Source organism: Parambassis ranga, unplaced genomic scaffold, assembly GCF_900634625.1.
Source record: "Parambassis ranga unplaced genomic scaffold, fParRan2.1 scaffold_33_arrow_ctg1, whole genome shotgun sequence".
Taxonomy (NCBI): Eukaryota; Metazoa; Chordata; class Actinopteri; family Ambassidae; genus Parambassis; species Parambassis ranga.
Window position 1 is genome coordinate 542,380 of NW_021144803.1, and position 19,373 is coordinate 561,752.

Consider the following 19,373-nt stretch of genomic DNA (forward strand, 5'->3'; position numbering starts at 1 on the left):
CCCCCGCTCATGCCTATATAATGACGACTTACCCACCCACTAATCTCTGGTAGTGAGCCTGAGTGTAAAGCGTTTTTTAGCTGTTGTTTATAAGCTCCATCATCAGCGTCATTCATCTCTAGACCACTGTGCGCTCTAAAAATTTTCTCCATCCTTACTCTGTACTCCTCAAACGGCTCCTCTGGCTTTTGTTTACACCTTCCAATTTCAGTGTAATTTGCTCTCCTTCTATATCTGTTTCTGATCCGATCTAAAAGCGGATTCACATTTCCATTTAATTCCCCACTCTCAGGAGGATGAATCTGGTTTTGTGCATCAGTAGGGGAATAATTTCCTTTTACATAAAACCAGTCAGGACCTGTTAAGGTCATCCAAATTTGCTGAACTTCTGCTCCATTTAAATGATATGATTGTCGCAGATTTTCCATTTGTGTGATGCATTCCTCAACATCCTCCTTAGGGTGCGGAATCCCCTCAACTGCTTTTTTAACATCACTTTGAGTCCAAGTTCTGAATACTCTAATTACCTCTCTCTCACCCTCCTGGCCTGCGCGTGGATTAGGTAATTCTATTAGAGGGAAAACATCTGTGTCTTCTCTCTCTTGTGAGAAATCAGGTATTTTTGCTTTCGGAGAAAACATATTTTGTATTCCGGTTGTTAAGCCTTTTGACCAGTCTCCTACACGGCCTTTTGAACGGGTTAGCATTGTGTGTGGAGTTTCAAATACAGGAGGTGCGTAGCTGGGCCGTGAAATTTCATTTACAAGAGGTGTGTATTTGGGCGGCCCCCCCTGGTGGCCCCCCCTGTTATGTGTGTGTCTGGAGCGGAGACTTCAGCCTGTTGTTGCAACAGCTGTCTAACCCCAGCATATGGCCCACTAAAATCATCATCCTCCTTCCTGTGAAACATCAATGTCTGTTTCTCTCCTACACTGTCACTGCCTGCTGCCCCTTTTCTCTTTTTCTCATCCCTCTTCACGCTGTCCTGCTATTTTGATCCAGACCTGCGTGTGTTCATAACCTTCTTTTTTCAATTTATTTTTATCATCTTTACATTTGATCCTAATTTTGAGTTGTAGGTCTTTTACATTAGTAGTTGATAGTTTACCATTAAAACTATACTTTTTTATCCAATGACCTAACGGTTCTATCGCGGCTTCATCTGCTTTTTGGACTATTTTCCAATCTTTACAAGTTAACTCATCAATTAACTTTTGTCGGGTTTTGCTTTGCCCCTTCCCCATTTTGATCTAGATGTTGGATCCAGTGGGTCTTAATACCTGCTGTATTCTATCACTGGATTTCTTTCAACAAGATGGCAATCAATAACCTTTTGTGGTAAAACTCACTTCAACCTTTTCAGGTGGAGTTTTCTTGCCTACATGCATCCACAAAGGCTTACCATTTGAGTCTTGTTGTTTTATATGAAATATAATTACCTAGTGGTAATTATGTTTCCATTCACACATTCACTTTCACACCTTTTTGTTCGAACGTGCACTTCACTTTTTACTTTTAATTTTAACACAGTTGCCAAACAGGTTCCGCTGTCCTACGTAGAATTTAACTAGTCGTTTTAAACTAGGGGAGTCTACCCTCCTGCGGACTTTTTTACTTGACCTGATAGAGTCTAGAATTGTCAGGGTTTTATTCACTTTTTCACTTCTTCAACACACAGAGGATTTCACTATCCTCTTGTCAACACACAGAGGATTTCACCATCCTCTTGTACTTCTTATCTTTTACTGCGCGCGTCTTTCACACATTCCCCCTTTTTAAGGAAATCTATACTCACACTCGTCTGTGTCTCCTGGACTTTCCGTCAACCATCGGACCCCAGCCCACGAGGGAGGGACCAGTCCCGGAAAGGGTCTCAAGCAGTGGCCACTGTCTTTCTCTGGATCTCACCTCGTCCGCTGGGATCGTCAGGTATCTTGGAATCCGGCTCGAAGGACCAATTAAAATGTTAGGTTCAAACCCCAAACATTTGTATTACACAACCTGCACAAAAGAGACACAGAGAGTTAGATATCTTTTTACTTGCAAGGAGAGTGACCAGAGACTGCCCAGTTACAATCTCCCACGCCACTCTGAAGCAGCTCTGGGTTCTCCAAGCCTTTTATTAGTTGGGAACGCCCTAATACATAGTTTACTAAGGGACAAAGGGTTCATGCATCACAAATCTTAGTTTCGTTTTACTATGTCCTTGAACAACCTCTGTGTGAATGTGTGTGTGTGTCATCTTCGGCCTTTGTTCTTTCTTCCAGTCTTGGTCTGTTGTAAAGTGGTTAAACATTCTACCATATAAGGTATAAACATTCTATGTGAAGGTACTAAAGTAAGCATACCTTAAACACTCATGTGATTTAGGTTAACTCAAATAGAAGCATAAATCAACAGGGTAAATGATACTACACACAGTAAGATACTTAAATCATTATGCACACATAAAGAGTAAGATATAACTCATATAAACTCATAAAGAATGAAGTAAAAGTAGGATAACTTATGTACATTGATTCCAACAACTATACTTTATACTGTACTACAGTACACAGTCCAGAAACAACATTCAATCAAAACGTTTAGTTTACAGCGCCTCGTATCAACAGGACGTCATGTTTGTAAATATAAAACTCATTTTTTTAATGCCACTGTCACTACTAGCATTTTAAAACTCTCGAACTACTGCTCTTTACTTACATTTAAATGTGAATTCGGCACTCCTGCCGGTGCCGCTGCCGCTCGCTTGGTCCGTCATCGTACTATTGGACAAAAAGTAGGCCCGCAAAGCATTGTGGGATATTTAAGGCCACGAAGGATGGTAGCGATGCGTCCTCCAAATTCAGGCAAAAGGAGGACGCATTTGGAGGACGCATTTGAAGGACCCTTCGACTTTTGGCGAATTGGGACAGCCTTCGCGCAGCTTTGTGACGTAAGCGGCCTTAAAATGCGCACTCCGAAGGATGCAGACCCTGAATTGGGACACAGCCTTCGTCCCTGAATGGAGGGACCATGAGTGAAGGTGGTTGGGAGAGTAAAGATACGTCTACAGAGAATAAGAAAACAGCAAGCTGGTAGAGGCAGGACTGATGAGTTCCACTAGGTGTCAGTAAAGCCTGGAGAACTAACTGGTGGTTAATATTTGAATAAAAATGTGTTGGCATGCCGTCTGTTTTTAATCCACCATTCAACCTAAGTATAATAATGACTACATGAACGTCTCTTCATTCAGACAGCATTGTTCACTAGAACACTGTGCAGTGACACAGCTCCCCATCAGCTTCAAGTAATGTTCTCACTCTGAGCAGCAGCCAGGTTCAAAGTCTTTAATCACTGAAACAAACTTTATTAAGAAGGTGTGTTTCTCCTTCCTTACAGTCAGATCAAGGTCTGGAACTGTAACTGATAAGAACTCTGTGCTGGTTCAGTCTGTGAATGTTTGACCTGAGCTCTTTGTTCCAAAGGTCAGAACACTGTCATCATGTTTCCTTAAAGAAGCCTTGAGTGTGAATCCAGAGAGCTGAGCCTTTCTGTGCATCAACAGAGCGTTGAAAAGCTGCTGCTGTGAGTTCCATGTTTGTTCTTTCTCTGCTGTTTTCCTGCTGATGGACGTCACCTTCACTCCTCAGCTTCATCCAGATTCTTTTCTCCATCAGGAGGTAACAAACAGCAGTTTATTTATGAGTGTTGTTGTGTTACTGTGACTTTTGATTGTGTTTGGTGTGTGTTTGATTGTGCTGCTTCATACAGTCATTAAACATGTTCCAGATGTTTGAAAATGTTCACAGGCAGCATGAAACAGAAAGTCTGTCATCAAACTGCTCTTTGTAGAACAATGCAGCATCTGTTAACACTGTGTCTGCATCATGTGTTCAGTCAGACACTTTTGACTTTTTACATTCTCACAGTGTCACTCATTCATGTTAAACTGTAGGTGGAGCTTTTACTGAGCAGCAGCCAGGTTCAAAGTCTTTAATGCAGCCATAAAATGGTGGAAACCTGTGCAGTAACATGTTATCATCCATCACTGATTAACAAGCAGAGATCCAATGCAGCTGTAGAGATTGAGTTATGATGCACAGATGGTGTTCAGGAATCATAAGAACACTTCTAACAGCATTATGAGGCCGTCTCTTAAAATGAAGTGTTTCCAGAAGTGATGAGCTGCAGCAGAGAGCTGCATGTTTTCATGGATCTGTGAAAACTCTCAGCTGTTTTTAAAGCTTGGAGAAAGATGGAGGTCCTGCTTATAAACAGTCCAAAAGCACTTTTTATGAATCCTACAAAAACATAGTTTTATAGATAAGTTACAATCCAATGTTTCAGACATCATATGAAATCTTTAATGTAAAATGCTTCTTCACTGTTTATCATGACGTTATTTCTAGACTCTCTGTACTCTGACCCATGTTTACTTTGTCTCCATCTGCTGGTAGAATCCAGAGTGACAGTGGTATTCAGTGGTGTAAGTGTTGGGGGGAGTGTTGTGTTTGTATGAAGGTGTGTGCTAGCAGGTGCCAGGTGTCTTTTTAGTCATTTCATTTTAGTCTTTTAGTCTTTAAAAACATGAGGTCAGTCCTGATCCGGTCCTTTTGGGATGAAATGAAATAAATGATTAAACATTCCAGTCATTAAGTCACAGCATCTGCTCACGTAAACAGCTGCAGCCATTTGAAATCATTTCAGTTATTTTTTGTACACACAGCACCCCATGTTGACAGAAAACATTTCTGCAGATTAAAACACAAAAAGTGAAATATGATTCAGATGGTTCTAACCTTCATCTGAGTCCAGCTGTGTTTGATGATGCTGATTGGACTTGATGAGGAAAGACACACACCTCACAGTGCATGTTAGAGCACATGAGGAGCATGAGGTCAAAGGTCAAACTGACTCTGACTGTCTGTGGGACCCTTTGTATTTTTCATCAACAGAAAAATGATCCAACCAATTATTGTTTTAAACTGAGACTCACTGGCCCTGGCTCATTGACTGTGATGAACATATATCTGAACACATTTTCATTGACCCACACACACACATTTCTATTATATACAGGATGTTTGGGTCTACTGGACCCAGGCATATAAAAGTGTGAAAAGTGCAGTGTTGTACCCTCATACCTGGGCCTGCTGTTTGACAGTCCCAGGTAGTGAAAGTGATCTCAGTGCATTGTTGGATCAAATAAATGTAATTATGTGCAGTTTCATTAACATTTGTGTGTTTGGTTTAAAACCTAAACTTAAAATGTAAACTTGTTGAAGCAACACAAACCAACTAAGTCAATTCAACACAACATTGTTGAGTAAACTGAACGCTCACCAACCTGATACCTACACCTGACACCAGGTGGCAGCACTTGGCTGTGTGACATGCATAGTTCCCCTTAGATGAAGTTGTCCAATTTACTTAATATAGTTATGTCAACAAGTTCCACAGAACTTAGTTGTGTTCAATCAAAATAACTAAATTATGTGAAGCTAACAAGACTGTGTTAAGTTTCAACATAATCTGACATTTATTACACTGACACACCTAACACCAACTAAACAGCTCACATTTCTACACTGAAATAAATGTGGCTTGATATTTCCTTAAAGAGCTTGTCACGTTTTGCACTCAGAAAGTGCCTGTAATCTTTATTCAGGAGTTTGAATTAATGAGTAAACATTACATTAGTACATGTTAATTAGTTCCTAAAATATGGACTTGAATTGTGCCTTTATTATGAGAATAAATATATAAATATTTATTTTCAAATGTATTTCTGTAGATTATTTATTGTGATACTATATTTGAAAGATGTCAGCAAGAAAAACACACGAGGAGCAGGAAACAACAGGACACAGGTGAGACACATTAGGGCCAGCAGGGGATCAGCAGAGGAGACACAAGGAAGAGAAGACACCTGAAACGAGAGGCATGTTAGAACTACATGAAGCTGCTTGGAGGAGCAGTGAAACCTCTTCAGACAACTCTATAACTCTGCAGGTTCTACACTTGTTCACAGCTACTTCACTTGCAGCTAGTTCAAACTTTGAAGGTCCAGCCACTGTCACTGACGGTGTCTCCTTCTCTGTTTCAGCTGAAGACACAGCTGGACTGATGGCAAAGCCCACTGACCGTGAGTACAGTCTTCTCTCTGTACACCACACACACCTCAGTGTGAGTATTTGGGTTTTACTGACCTGACCTTTGACCTCTCTGACCTCACAAAGAGGGCAGAGTCCAAAGGTCAGCACCAGTTCCTCTTGAACACACCATAAACCAGCTGATAGACTGATGATCTTTATTCTTTGATTGATCCCAAACTGGGAAATGTCAGGCACTCAGCGTTCTATACACCCTGAAGCCCATCAGTCCTCACAGGACAGAGGGCAGGGGTTCCTGAACGCACCACAGAGGTAGACAACACAGAGCCGACCTGATCCAGAGACTCAGCAACATCGACCCCATCGACCGCTCTTGGGCTCGGTCATCCAGCAGGAAGCATATGATCGGATCAGAGCTCAGCCCACCAACCAGGACAAGGTCAGGGAGCTCTACACGTTCCTGCAAGCTGGAACAGAGGCCAAAGATAAATTCTACCACATTCTCCAGACGCTTTAAGCTGTGTCTCAATTCAGGGTCTGCATCCTTCGGAGGCCGCGTCCTCCTTAGGATCCTCCTGAGGATCCTCAACCGTTGGTAAATGGGACGGTCTGGCCTTCAAAGCACTTCCTGATTGTGGCGCGACGTCATAAATTTTGCCCCGGGAAAAACAAAAGCAGCGACAGCGACACAACACGGACTACACAACAAGCGGGACAACAGTGTGGATTTAGAAATTTGGAATTTTTTAATATATTTATTTGTTGTTGGAGGAAGAGGAGAGGCGGCTCCAGCGGCAGCAAAACCGGTGACGGCTCATTTTCTTCAGGCTGGGAGAGCGCAGTGGGGAGGTGACAGTAAGCTGCTGTTTAACCATATTATTGATCATAATTAATATACCAGCTACTGAGCAAACGCTAGATATATAACCAGTAGATAGACAAATATGATTAAATGTAATTTATATTTTATTCAATTGTAAGACTTGATACAGGGTCTGTTTGTAATTTTAATACTTTAAATTAAATAGCTACATGTGTAAGAACCCTGCAAATAACCCTGAAAGCACTGCTTTAATGTGTCATTAAGCATCAGGTCTGTCACTGCACCAGAGAATTACTGCTGGGTGGAGGAGAGTGGGGCTCCCTGCAGGACCAGCTGTCTGTCCTGGAGGAGGTGTACTGACCATCATCACCTTTGGAGGGTGAGGATACATATTTTATAGCTTTTCATATTTTAAGCTGCGTTGGAAGCCGCTCTGTGGAAGTTATTATTTTTATTTTTGCCCTTTTTAAAAACATCTTTAGTAACATGGCAGCCGCCGATCGTCAGCTCTGCAAACCCTGATGGACGATGTGGTGGACAGAGGAGACAGGCACCCCCCTCCCCCAGATGATGTCCCACTCACAGCCAGAGGACTCCAAGGTCTTCACCGTGGCATCATCCAGTCCAGCAGCACCAAGGACTCCTGCTCAGCCAAACATTTATATATATGTTCTTTGTGAATAGTATTTTCTGCTGATCTTTTATAAATAATAAACTGCACATTTTCATAATGCCCACTGGTAAATAGTTAGAAATGTTCAAACTGTGTCTTTGTAAATATTGTACATAACAGAACAATAAAGGATTTACTGTGGTCACTGAGAAGTTGTTCAAAAGTTTACTTAAATTATAAATAGGTGAAAACACATAATGTAACAAGGTTAGAAGAGTTTAAGAACACAGAGACAAGAACAATTTAATATACAATTTAATAAGTAACATTTAAATAACACAGAACATAAAAATCACTGCTGTCCAACATCCTCTGTATGAGCTGAGGTCTGTCCGCTCTTTCTCTCCCTCTCTCTCTCTCTCTCTCTCTCCTCTCTCTCTCCCTCTCTCTCCAGTCTCATCTCCTCCGTTATCAATTGTCAGGTTTCTTCTGTTTCTCTCTGCTCCTCCTACAACAAAATGCCAACAGGCAGAATGACCGTTTGATATAATAACGATAATATTGCTCCTCACGTGAACTATACTTTATACTATACTACAGTAAACAGTCCAGAAACAACATCCAATCAAAACGTTTAGTTTACAGCGCCTCGTATCAACAGGACGTCATGTTTGTAAATATAAAACTCATTTTTTTAATGCCGCTGTCACTACTAGCATTTTAAAACTCTGGAACTACTGCTCTTTACTTACATTTAAATTTGAATTCGGCACTCCTGCCGGTGCCGCTCGCTTGGTCCGTCATTGTACTATTGGACAAAAAGTAGGCCCGCAAAGCATTGTGGGATATTTAAGGCCACGAAGGATGGTAGCGATGCATCCTCCAAATTCAGGCAAAAGGAGGACGCATTTGGAGGACCCTTCGACTTTTGGCGAATTGGGACAGCCTTCGCGCAGCTTTGTGACGTAAGCGGCCTTAAAATGCGCACTCCGAAGGATGCAGACCCTGAAATGAGACACAGCATATGGGAAATTACTCGCTTTTGGAGCCAACCCCCAGCTGTTGCAGCGTGAATTACAAGTTTTGACACTTCCGCATGGGCTTCCACTTTGAGCCCCGAAGGTTGCCGCTTGGTTCAGATCAAACAAACTGTCCGCTCCAATCAGGTTCATGTTTCTGTTCTGGCAGATCGTTGACACATTCAAATCCTTCACGATCATTTATTGTCAAATAGCACATCCCTAGTTAGAGAGAGCAGACTCAATCTCATCCTCTCCATACTTGGACCAGAGATTGTGCTGGACTGTCCTTTTGACTTCCTCCAGTCTGGTTTCACAATCTTTCATTGTCTTTCCCAGGTCTGCCTGCAACTGCGCGCTCAGCGTAGCTTCTTTATCCACCCCTTCAGCCTCTGTGATGTCCGCCAACAGTCCGGTCCAGTAGTCATCATTACTCACTGACTTTCCTGGCATGAAGGGTAAGTGTTTTGAACTCCTCTTGTAGCTCAGTCTTTGTCATGTTCCCAGCAGCCCAGCTCAGGTAGTTTGCTTGTTTGGTGAAGGCACTTTTCAACTGACAACTCAAAGCTCTTCTTTTCCTTTTATTGCAAGTTGGTATGATGACATTAAGTTGCAGTGGCAATGGTGATTGCTTGGTTTGGTTTGATTAGAATCACTTAACCGCCTAGAATCGCCTAGGTTGATAACCTTAAAGACAAATTAAACCTGGTGTTAAACACTTTTCAAGATAACACAATAAACTTAACTAAAGCATAACATTGTACCGTATTTTCACGACTATAAGGCGCACCTAAAAGTTTAAAATTTTCTCAAAAGTCGGCCCTGCGCCTTATAATACGGTGCGCCTTGTGTATGGGTTGAGTACCAGACATGGGGACGTGGTACGTAAACTACGTAGGCTGGCAGCAATTCACCAATCAGCTGAACCGTACGTCATACGTACACTACGTACACTAGCAGCGATGAACCAATCCGATGGATACTACGTAACACACAGGTTCAGCAATAAACAATTTCAGCCTCAGCTGATTGGTGAATTCACCAATCAGCTGAATGCTACGGTACTGGCGCAGCAACTTCCAGCGGATTACAGCTTCCGCGTTATGCAGTGACAACATTGCCAGCAAAAACATCCAGCCCAGCCACATCACCAACATGGATGAAGTCCACCTCACTTTTGACATCCCCGTGAACCAAACTGTGGAGAGAATGGGGACCAGCACGGTATCAATACGGACTGTAGTGGTGGACTGGATGGTAATGGACAGAAACTTCCGCCTATGGAAGAGAAAGACTCTGCCTAAAGAAATGTTTCCAGCAGGAGTCTTTGTTAAGGAGAAATGAGGAGACGAGGAGAAAATGGGAGAGTGGCTCAGGGATGTTTATGTAAAGAGACCGGGTGGTTTTTTTCATGCATCACCCTCGCTGCTGATCCGCGACTCCGCGTACGGCCGTCTTACCGCTGGTGTAAAAATGCAGGCGAAGCAGATGAATTCATAGCTTGCCGTAATCCCGGGAGGGTTAACAAAGAACTCCAACCGCTGGATATCGGAGCAAACAGGGCGTTCAAAGTAAAGTTGCAAGCGGCATAGGAGCGATGGATGGCCGACAGTGAGCACAGCTTTACTGGGAGGCAGCGCCGGGCAAGTTATGTCAGTTATGTGAATGGATTGTGGATGCGTGGACTCATGTTTCTGCAGTGACTGTTGCCCGAGCTTTTGTGAAAGCCGGCATAATTTCCGAACAATAATAATAATAATAATTTCAGAACAGCCAGCCGGCAACGTGTGTGACTATGACTCTGACAGCGATGAGAGGGAAGCTGGCAGGTTTGAACTCGCGCAGTTGTTTCCTGTTTATTGTTGTAATAAATGTTCTGTACAGTCAGCCACTGGTAAGGATGAATTAGGAACCACTGTGGTGCATCTGATTAAAATGCGGGACAACGTATATCTGAAGATGGTCTTTATTTATTAATAAAGTGTAAAGATAAAGTTGGAATCACAACAGGCATTCAGCGGCAGCCACTGCTCTGCCCATAGAAACACACACGCTGTTTCTCTGTCGCTGCCACCGTTGAGAGAGAGGCTGCACCGGCTCCTCACTGATATCCAGCTGGTTTTTACTGAATTTTGTTGGGTGAAAGAATTTATTCTGCATGGTGTTAACATGCAGTGTGTTCAGATATATAAGTATTCATGTTTATATGTGTTTATCGCTTAATAATGTGATTTTCATAAGTGTTTATGTGTTAGGAAATTTTATAGAAAATCAAAGTAATTTGCGGATACTGAATGTATTAATAAGTAATTTCATAGTATGTCATACAACGTTGTTTTCTGCAGTTCAGGCTGTGGCAGATGAGATCAGTTGTTTTTCTGTTCTCTGGAGAGAGCTCCGGTTGGTACGAGATGGTCATAAATTCAGACTAAGGACAGCAGCACCTTTGACCTGATAAAAGCCAGATTCTAAAGGAATGTGTTTTTCTCCTGAGTACCCAGTTTTATGGTCACCCCCAGATTGGACTCACAACCTATGAGATTTGAGGAATTGAAGTTTTACCTTATTTGGCAGTAAACACTAATGGTCTAGTTGCTGTATGAACCAGGGTCTGCAGGGGGGCGGTAGATGCCCCTGTGGGCCGGCAGGCAGGAACGCCCATGGGGTATATCAATGTGTGAATTCCATGTCCAGTTGTTGTTGCGTTGTTCGTTGTTGCTGTGTGGTTGTTTGTTCTTGTTGGTTGTCCTGTTCTTGTGTTGTTCTTGTTTGGTTCTGTGTGTGCAACAACCCAGAGCTCTGCGACTCAGAATTTGCCTCATTGTTTAATAAATTATAATTTTGAGACCAGAATTTATCCGCTCCTTCCTTACAAACTAATTCAGGGGGTGATCAGAAGGAAACAAGGGGATTTTCACCCCGACAATTTGGCGCCCGAACAGGGACTCGAAGGAGTGTGGGTCAAATGACATCTTGCCTGACGGAGTGACTACTGGCTGGCCAATAATAACAAGGTAAGCAGATACCTGTTTAATCATAATTCTGCACATTGGACAATCTAAATTAAGTAGTCACTGGGATGGGTACGGTGTTTTAGAGTTCAAATTGTAAGAGGCAGATTGTAAGTCTTAATAAGTGAAGTAAAATGAGATGAAGTAAAAGAAAATGAGATGAAGTAAAAGAAAATGAGATGAAGTAAAAGAGAAAATGAGATGAAGTAAAAGAGAAAATGAGATGAAGTAAAAGAGAAAAAGGAAAAGTGACACTGAGAGAGATATTAACCAATTAAAAATAAAAAGAATAAAAAAAGGGTTAATACAATAACGTGAATGAGCGTTATGTCATTGGGAGTGGCATCCCCCGCTATATTTGGACGCAAATATAGATAAAGCTCGGTTGAAAGCCCGTGGGATTTGATGACCCCTGAAACGACAGTGATGACCGCCTAAAGCTTAAAAAATAAAAAAAAAGGGTCACACAGAGGAAAAGTGTCACAGTGATCACAAAATAATAAAGACAAAAAAAAGGATCACGAGAAAAGAGAAAAGAGAAGAAAATATATAGCCTATGGTTTAAGTTGTGTTTTATGTATTGAAAATTGTGTTTAATTGTTTTGACCTCGCGCCGTCGAGGAAAGGTGTTTACTCCGTGCCGTCGGAGAAGTGAGTGTGTGTGTGTAGGCCTATGTGTGTGTGTTTGTAGGTTGAATGCGTGTCTGTGTGTGTGAAAGTGTGTTTAAGTGAAGGTGTGTGACTCTGTTGCCAGAGTCACAGTGAGGGATAGAATAAGGCACATATAGAAGGTACATTTTTAACATACAGCAGGTACGCAAGAAGGATTTGGTGAGTGGTAATCATGTCTATGTGGAAGACAATTGATGAACAGATGAGTAAGATGTTGAGCCATTGCTGCGGACAGGCAGGACCAGAGGGACAACAGAAGGCTGCAGCTGAGATGGAAGCAGCAGTGTGTACAGCAATGACAGAGCAGGGAGTGAAAGGAGATGATAAAAAGCCACTAAAAAGTGTGATTGCAACAGTGGAGAATAGAGTTAAACTAGAGAGAGAGAGAAAGGAGGAGATTATTAGATTATTAGTGTTAGAGACAGTTGAGTTGAAGGAGGCAGTGCAGGCTGATGAGGAGAGACGTAAGATTCTATATCAGGCATATCTGTGCTGCATAGATGATGATTGTGAGGAGTCTGGTAGTACCACTGACATTAAACAGGAAGTAGAGAGCGAGGGAACTCAGGGGGCGGAGATACCGCCTCCCTATTCACCAGCCTCTGCTGTAGCTTCTGCTTCGCCTCAGACCCCATTTCCTGGGATGTACCCCATCATGATTGTCCCTGATGGGAGGGGGCGAGTAACAGACAGACAGACAGGAGTGAACTCTAGTCAACCTGGTGCCCAGCAGCACTGGTACAGACAGGCAACAGAGGAGGGGCTTCCCCTGTTGCTTCAGCAGGCCCTGAAAAATGACCCTGATTTACCAGGAAGTGATTCTATTGCTTGGGAGAGACATGTTGTACACCATATGAATCTACACACAGACACAGAGACCATGGAGATGAAAGGGCTGCAGACACAATTATTAAAGCTGCAGTTAGCTCAAGCTAGAAAGGAAGCAGCATATCAGAGGAAAATGAAGAAATACACCCCTGCATCACAGAGGGTGGTTCAGCCTCAGCCTGCTCCCCCACCTCAGCCACAGTCCCCAGTTGTGGGAAATCTTGATATGTATTTAACCCCATCTTGGGTCACCCGCCCCCACTATCAAGGTGGGTGGGGTCAATATCATAGAGGAGGTAACTGGAGGGGAAAAGAGGGTGGCCGTGGGGGAGGGGGGCATGGAAAGGGTGGATACAGCGGTTTGAGTGGAGGTGACTGCTTCTATTGTGGAAAACCTGGCCACTGGGAAAGAGACTGTCACTACAAGCAGCCCCGTCAGTGACCACAAGGGGCTCCCTGGTATCCTCCCCAGGGAAATGGCTGTCAAAGATCACACCGGCATCTCAAATCATTTCGTCGGTTGGCTTCTTTTGGGAAACCTTTGCCATTCACAGAACTTGTGAAACTGTGTTAGCAGCACCACAGACATTGTTTCATTCGCCCCAGCTCATCACCAGTGAATTTGATGAGCGGAGACTTGTTGATCAAAACTGGAACCTCCATTATGTGCTCCCCAGATGGATTAATAGTGACTTTTCTTACTGGACAGACTTTTTATGCTCCCAGAGTGTTGGAGTAGCTGGACAGTGGCTGATGAGAACCACTATGATACAGATGTCTTGTGAAGATATCTGCTGGACTCGTTTTTACCTGAGTCTCCTTAAGGGGGCGGTCTCCTCAGTCTATTCCAGCTGTGGAAACCCTGGATAATGTCTTTCTGACCCTATAGGCTGTCCACTGATCCCTGTAGGTTATTCTCTTCTATGACAGGTGTGAGGATCTCTTCTATCAGGAGAGGTTCTACCTCTTAATGAGAGGGACTACATTGGTCCATCACAGCAGATAAATTGTTTGTGACTGAGGAGGGAGTAGCTGCTGATGTATAGTTAACACCAGAACAGTTTTAAATGGCTCAAAATGGCAGATAATAGTGTGCCACTTGTTTGCTTAGTAATTGTACCACACATAATATTAAAGAATTAGGCTCCATGGTTAGGAAATGTAAAGCTATTTCTAATGAATAGGCACAGAGGATAGGTGTTTAGAATTCTTCATCCTTTAAAGCTTATTAGGTTGCCATTCATACAGTAGAGGCATAATAAGGCTCAGGAGATGTTAGCCACACTACCACATAACATCTGGTCTTCATCATTTACTGATGTAGGTTTTGTGCCTCCTGTACTCTTGTCTCTTTCATTGTCTCAACTTCTATAACGATCTGGTTCTCCTAGATCACTTAGTCCCATTTTATCTTGATGTTTCTGAAACAGGTGGAGTTGTGAATGGTGTTCTGTTTCAGAAAAAAGAGGGTGAGACAAGTATTAATGTATTTGAGTTTTAAACCGGATGATAAACTGTTTGATTAACTATTACATTCCACAGCATGGATTCCCAGAATGGATCTCATTTTAAGAGTAGACCTGGAAAAGGTGGAGCAGACTTTAGGCCTAAAACATAGGTATGGTGCAGTGTATCACCCACAGTCACAGGGAAAAGTGGAAAGGATGAAACTACAACCTAAAACAAAAATTGGCTAAAATCTGTGCACAGACCAAATTTATATGGGTTCAAGTATTGTCTATTGTATTGATGTTCTGTTAATAACGCCATATAATGTACACCCTATGAGCTTCTTACAGGTCGACAGTTTCCTGGACCAGCTGGCCGGCTGAGACTGAAGAAGTATGCAGTATGGTATTAATATAAACCATAATATAATGAATTTAAAGCTTTGGTGTTAGTATTTGTATTAAAGGGGAAAGGAGAGATGGAGAGTCCAGAAGGAGCCACACACAGCTGAGTGGGTCCTCCTGAAGGTGATAAAGAGAAAGTGGTCGGAGCCAAGGTGGACAGGTCCTTACCAGGTGGTGGAGCGCACCTCCCACGCGGTGCGACTGAAAGGCAAAGGAGACACCTGGTATCACTGGAGCCAGTGCAGAACCAGGGAGAACGCTGAGCGACATTAGAAGGAGCAGGAGGAGGATAAAATAAAAGGGGCAGAATAATCCCCTGAAACCAGGAGTGTGACCAGTAGGTAGTCTACCCTACTTGGTTGAAGAGGATGAGACGGTGAATACACATACATGAGCAATCATCAGGATCAGCGTGGGACTAAGAGTGATAGGCGAAGTTAAGCGCATCACTCCAACTAAGGGTGATAGGCGAAGTTAAGCGCATCACCCCACCAGGAGACGAACCACAGTCATCAGTAAGGTCAGCTGTCGAAAGGAAGGTCTAAAGTTTCAGGAGCAGAGGTTTGAGGTCCTGTTACCAAGAAGACTCCAGCTGACAAGATGGGACTGTGGGGTAACTGGAGGGTGTTGGGAGCTTGTGTTTTCATGTCTGTAGTTGTATCTTTGACTTTATTTTTGTGTGTACATAATTATTTTGTCAGTTTTCCAGGATCCAATGGTAAGTCAAATCCAGGGCCCAGCACACGCAGGGTGAGGAGAGCACCAGGGACAGGAGGAGATGTATGTGTGAGAAACAGGGGAGGTATAGAGTTAGACTACTATAAGGGTTCAGAGTTCTCTTTTATCTTTGATTTGTGCGCAGTAATCAACTGCGGGGGACATAATGTGTCGTGGAGACAGTATGGCGTCTATGTTTGTGGATTGGGGTGGCAGCACACAAATTGGGCACCTAAAAAAGCTAAAACCACCTCAGGCGGGCGGATCTTGTTCAGTGGGTATTTCCATATACAAAGAGATTGGAGCTGCACGCAGAATCCCATTATGTTATCAATTACTGGCCTGGACCACAACCCTTATGTTAAATCTTCCGGAGTGCCTGGCCAATGTTGGGACTCCTAACCCGACATTGTAGTCCATAAGCTCACCCCGTTCGATGTATTAGCGTTATCTACTGGTTATGAGGATGATAATATTTGGTTCAGATGGATGGTAAAACAGGTGAGGGAGCAAAATATGTCAGGTTGTGTTGCCTGTGCATCAGCGAGGCCCCACCTGTGCACTGAACCTGCCCCATTATATCCAGACGATGCATGGGGATTTGATTTCAGATGACTTTGGATATGTTATTGGCAGAGAAAGGAGGTGTATGTGCTATGTTTGATGAAATGTGTTGTACTTTCATTCCCAATAACACTGCTCCCGACGGTAAGGTCACTAAAGCTTTAGAAGGTTTGAGAACTCTTTCCAGTATGTTGCATGAGCACTCAGGGATAGATAACCCCCTGGACGACTGGCTGATTAGGGTGCTGGGACCCTGGAAGGCGGTAGTATGGTATGTCACTAATCACTTTTTTTGCAGCATTCTTGGGTATTTTGACTACATGTGGTTGTTGTTGTTATATTCCCTGTGTGCACTGTTTATGTAACAGGTTAATTGTGTCAGCAATTGAAAAGCAGGATTCAGGTTTTCATTCTCCTTCATATCAGATGCCTCTGCTGGCAGCAGAGGTGCCCGTGCCAGGTGACGACGAGGAAGATTTGTTGTGAGCTCTTATAATAGCTCAAAAGAGGGAATTGTTGGGTGAAAGAATTTATTCTGCATGGTGTTAACATGCAGTGTGTTCAGATATATAAGTATTCATGTTTATATGTGTTTATCGCTTAATAATGTGATTTTCATAAGTGTTTATGTGTTAGGAAATTTTATAGAAAATCAAAGTAATTTGCGGATACTGAATGTATTAATAAGTAATTTCATAGTATGTCATACAACGTTGTTTTCTGCAGTTCAGGCTGTGGCAGATGAGATCAGTTGTTTTTCTGTTCTCTGGAGAGAGCTCCGGTTGGTACGAGATGGTCATAAATTCAGACTAAGGACAGCAGCACCTTTGACCTGATAAAAGCCAGATTCTAAAGGAATGTGTTTTTCTCCTGAGTACCCAGTTTTATGGTCACCCCCAGATTGGACTCACAACCTATGAGATTTGAGGAATTGAAGTTTTACCTTATTTGGCAGTAAACACTAATGGTCTAGTTGCTGTATGAACCAGGGTCTGCAGGGGGGCGGTAGATGCCCCTGTGGGCCGGCAGGCAGGAACGCCCATGGGGTATATCAATGTGTGAATTCCATGTCCAGTTGTTGTTGCGTTGTTCGTTGTTGCTGTGTGGTTGTTTGTTCTTGTTGGTTGTCCTGTTCTTGTGTTGTTCTTGTTTGGTTCTGTGTGTGCAACAACCCAGAGCTCTGCGACTCAGAATTTGCCTCATTGTTTAATAAATTATAATTTTGAGACCAGAATTTATCCGCTCCTTCCTTACAAACTAATTCAGGGGGTGATCAGAAGGAAACAAGGGGATTTTCACCCCGACAATTTACGTACTGGTATGTTTTAGCGTAACCTGCGCCTTATAGTACGGTGCGCCTTGTGTATGCGCTGAGGACAGAAATAGACCGTGTAACTGACACTGCGCCTTATAATGCGGTGCACCTTATGGTCGTGAAAATACGGTATATGGTATTAGCTGTTTCTGCTTTCTTCACAATATGTTTCTAAAAAAAAAAAACTCTAGACCAGGCTCACATTGGCCATACCAGCTGCACACTTTATCACAGAGGCCCTAAAGGTTTTAAACCATCCCATCACACTGTACCTACCAGCTGTCTATGGTGGGAAGTGAAGGCTCCATAGTAGGCAATGCAGGCAGTTGCAATGCATACATTTCCCACAACACTGTTGATGTCCTGCTCAAGATTTGCAACATTTTTTTCCCAGCGTATCTGCTGTCCCCAAGAGTCCCCCAAGTCAGTTTCCCTGCTCTGTCCAGTCGAGCCTGTGTCAGAGCCATTTTGTAGGTCCTTCATCTGATCCTCCACCTCCTTAAGTTGTTGTTGCTTTTCCCTTAGTGTTTTCTTGGTTGTATCCAGCTCTGACTGCGTAGGTAAGGGTAGCGGGAGAAGAGTATGCAGACCAGTCACACAGAGCGGTGCATGGCAGATGAATAGCCAAAGTGACAAAGGAACAGACAGCAGACTGTGAAGAAATATTGCAAATGTGCATGTGTATCAGTAATAATAAACTGCACCCTTTATGACTGACCTGTGCTTTAACCACGTTTTCTCTTTCTTTGGAGTAAAGATCCATAGCTATGACCCACATGCACAACGACCCGCAAGCTTTGGACGCCTTCTCCACCGAAAAGCGGCACATGATAAAGTATTACACCCAGCACACTGAAACAAACTGTGTCAAATTCCATCTATTTTTTCAGAATATATAACAAAATGGCACTGGCAACCACAGACTCATAAAAATCCTCAGCAGCAAGTTAGGTGATATTCAGGCCTAAAAAAATCCTTCAAACTTGGCACACATGTATAAGGCTGTATGTATATTGTACTGTATGTACATGTATATTCCTGCGATTGAGTCCTGTGAATTTGGTGCCTGTGTGTCAAAGTATTGCTGAGAAATTGCTGGAAATACGGTAAATCAGGTTTGGCTTTTCCACATTCAAACCTGTGCCATTCAGACACAGAATGGCCAAACCTCCAAAATTGGCTCAGAACATTAACTCTGGGCCCTGGACATGTGTGCCACTCGGTTAGCTACTTAGCTTTAGCAAGTGGCTAATGAGCTGGAACAAACATTTTGTCACTCAGTGGTGGGAGTTGAACAACATAGTCAAATATCAGCCTGACATTCCTAGAAGAAGTGATTTTTTTCTTCACTGGAAGGAGGCCTGAGGTGTGTCACAGAATTGCTGAGTTAGTGCTGGAAATCATGTTTGGATCCCTACAGGGTCTCTGTAGGACCCAGAGGACAGAGAGTCCCACAGTGCAGACAGGCCCCCCTCTCAAAGGGGGCAGGCAGGACATCTGGCCGGGGGAGAGGGAGGGGCCAGGTGGAGGGAAAGACAGTGCAGCAGCTCATTCTGCTGCAGACAGAGGGAGAGAGCAGACCATTCTGAGAGAGCTCCAGCAACTGTAAGTTAAGCTAGTTTCTTCTTCATGCTAATAGCTTAGCATAGATCCCTGTGCAGGTCAAAACAGCTCATATTACCAGTGTTGATGCATGTACTTTTATACAGCTTCAGTGATTTGATTCTGCAGGATCTGTAGCTGTAAAATTAGATTTGAAAAACTTTTCTGTAGCAGAAAAAGTCAAAGGATTCAATCTAGGCCACCTGCATTGCTGCATTAATTTCAGATTGCAGCCTTTCTCCCAGTTTTTCTTTGACGTCA

The 19,373-nt window shown here is 43.1% G+C and overlaps 1 long non-coding RNA gene across 2 annotated transcripts; it reads left to right on the top strand.

Moving 5' to 3' along the window:
* The first annotated feature begins 5,848 nt into the window (after positions 1-5,848).
* Positions 5,849-6,627, top strand: LOC114431019 (uncharacterized). 2 transcript variants are annotated; one of them, XR_003670037.1, is made up of 3 exons: positions 5,849-5,994; positions 6,089-6,127; positions 6,406-6,627. It is a non-coding gene; the product is annotated as an uncharacterized LOC114431019 (long non-coding RNA). The 2 variants fall into 2 exon arrangements; XR_003670036.1 differs by having other exon boundaries at positions 6,412-6,624.
* The last annotated feature ends 12,746 nt before the right edge of the window (positions 6,628-19,373 follow it).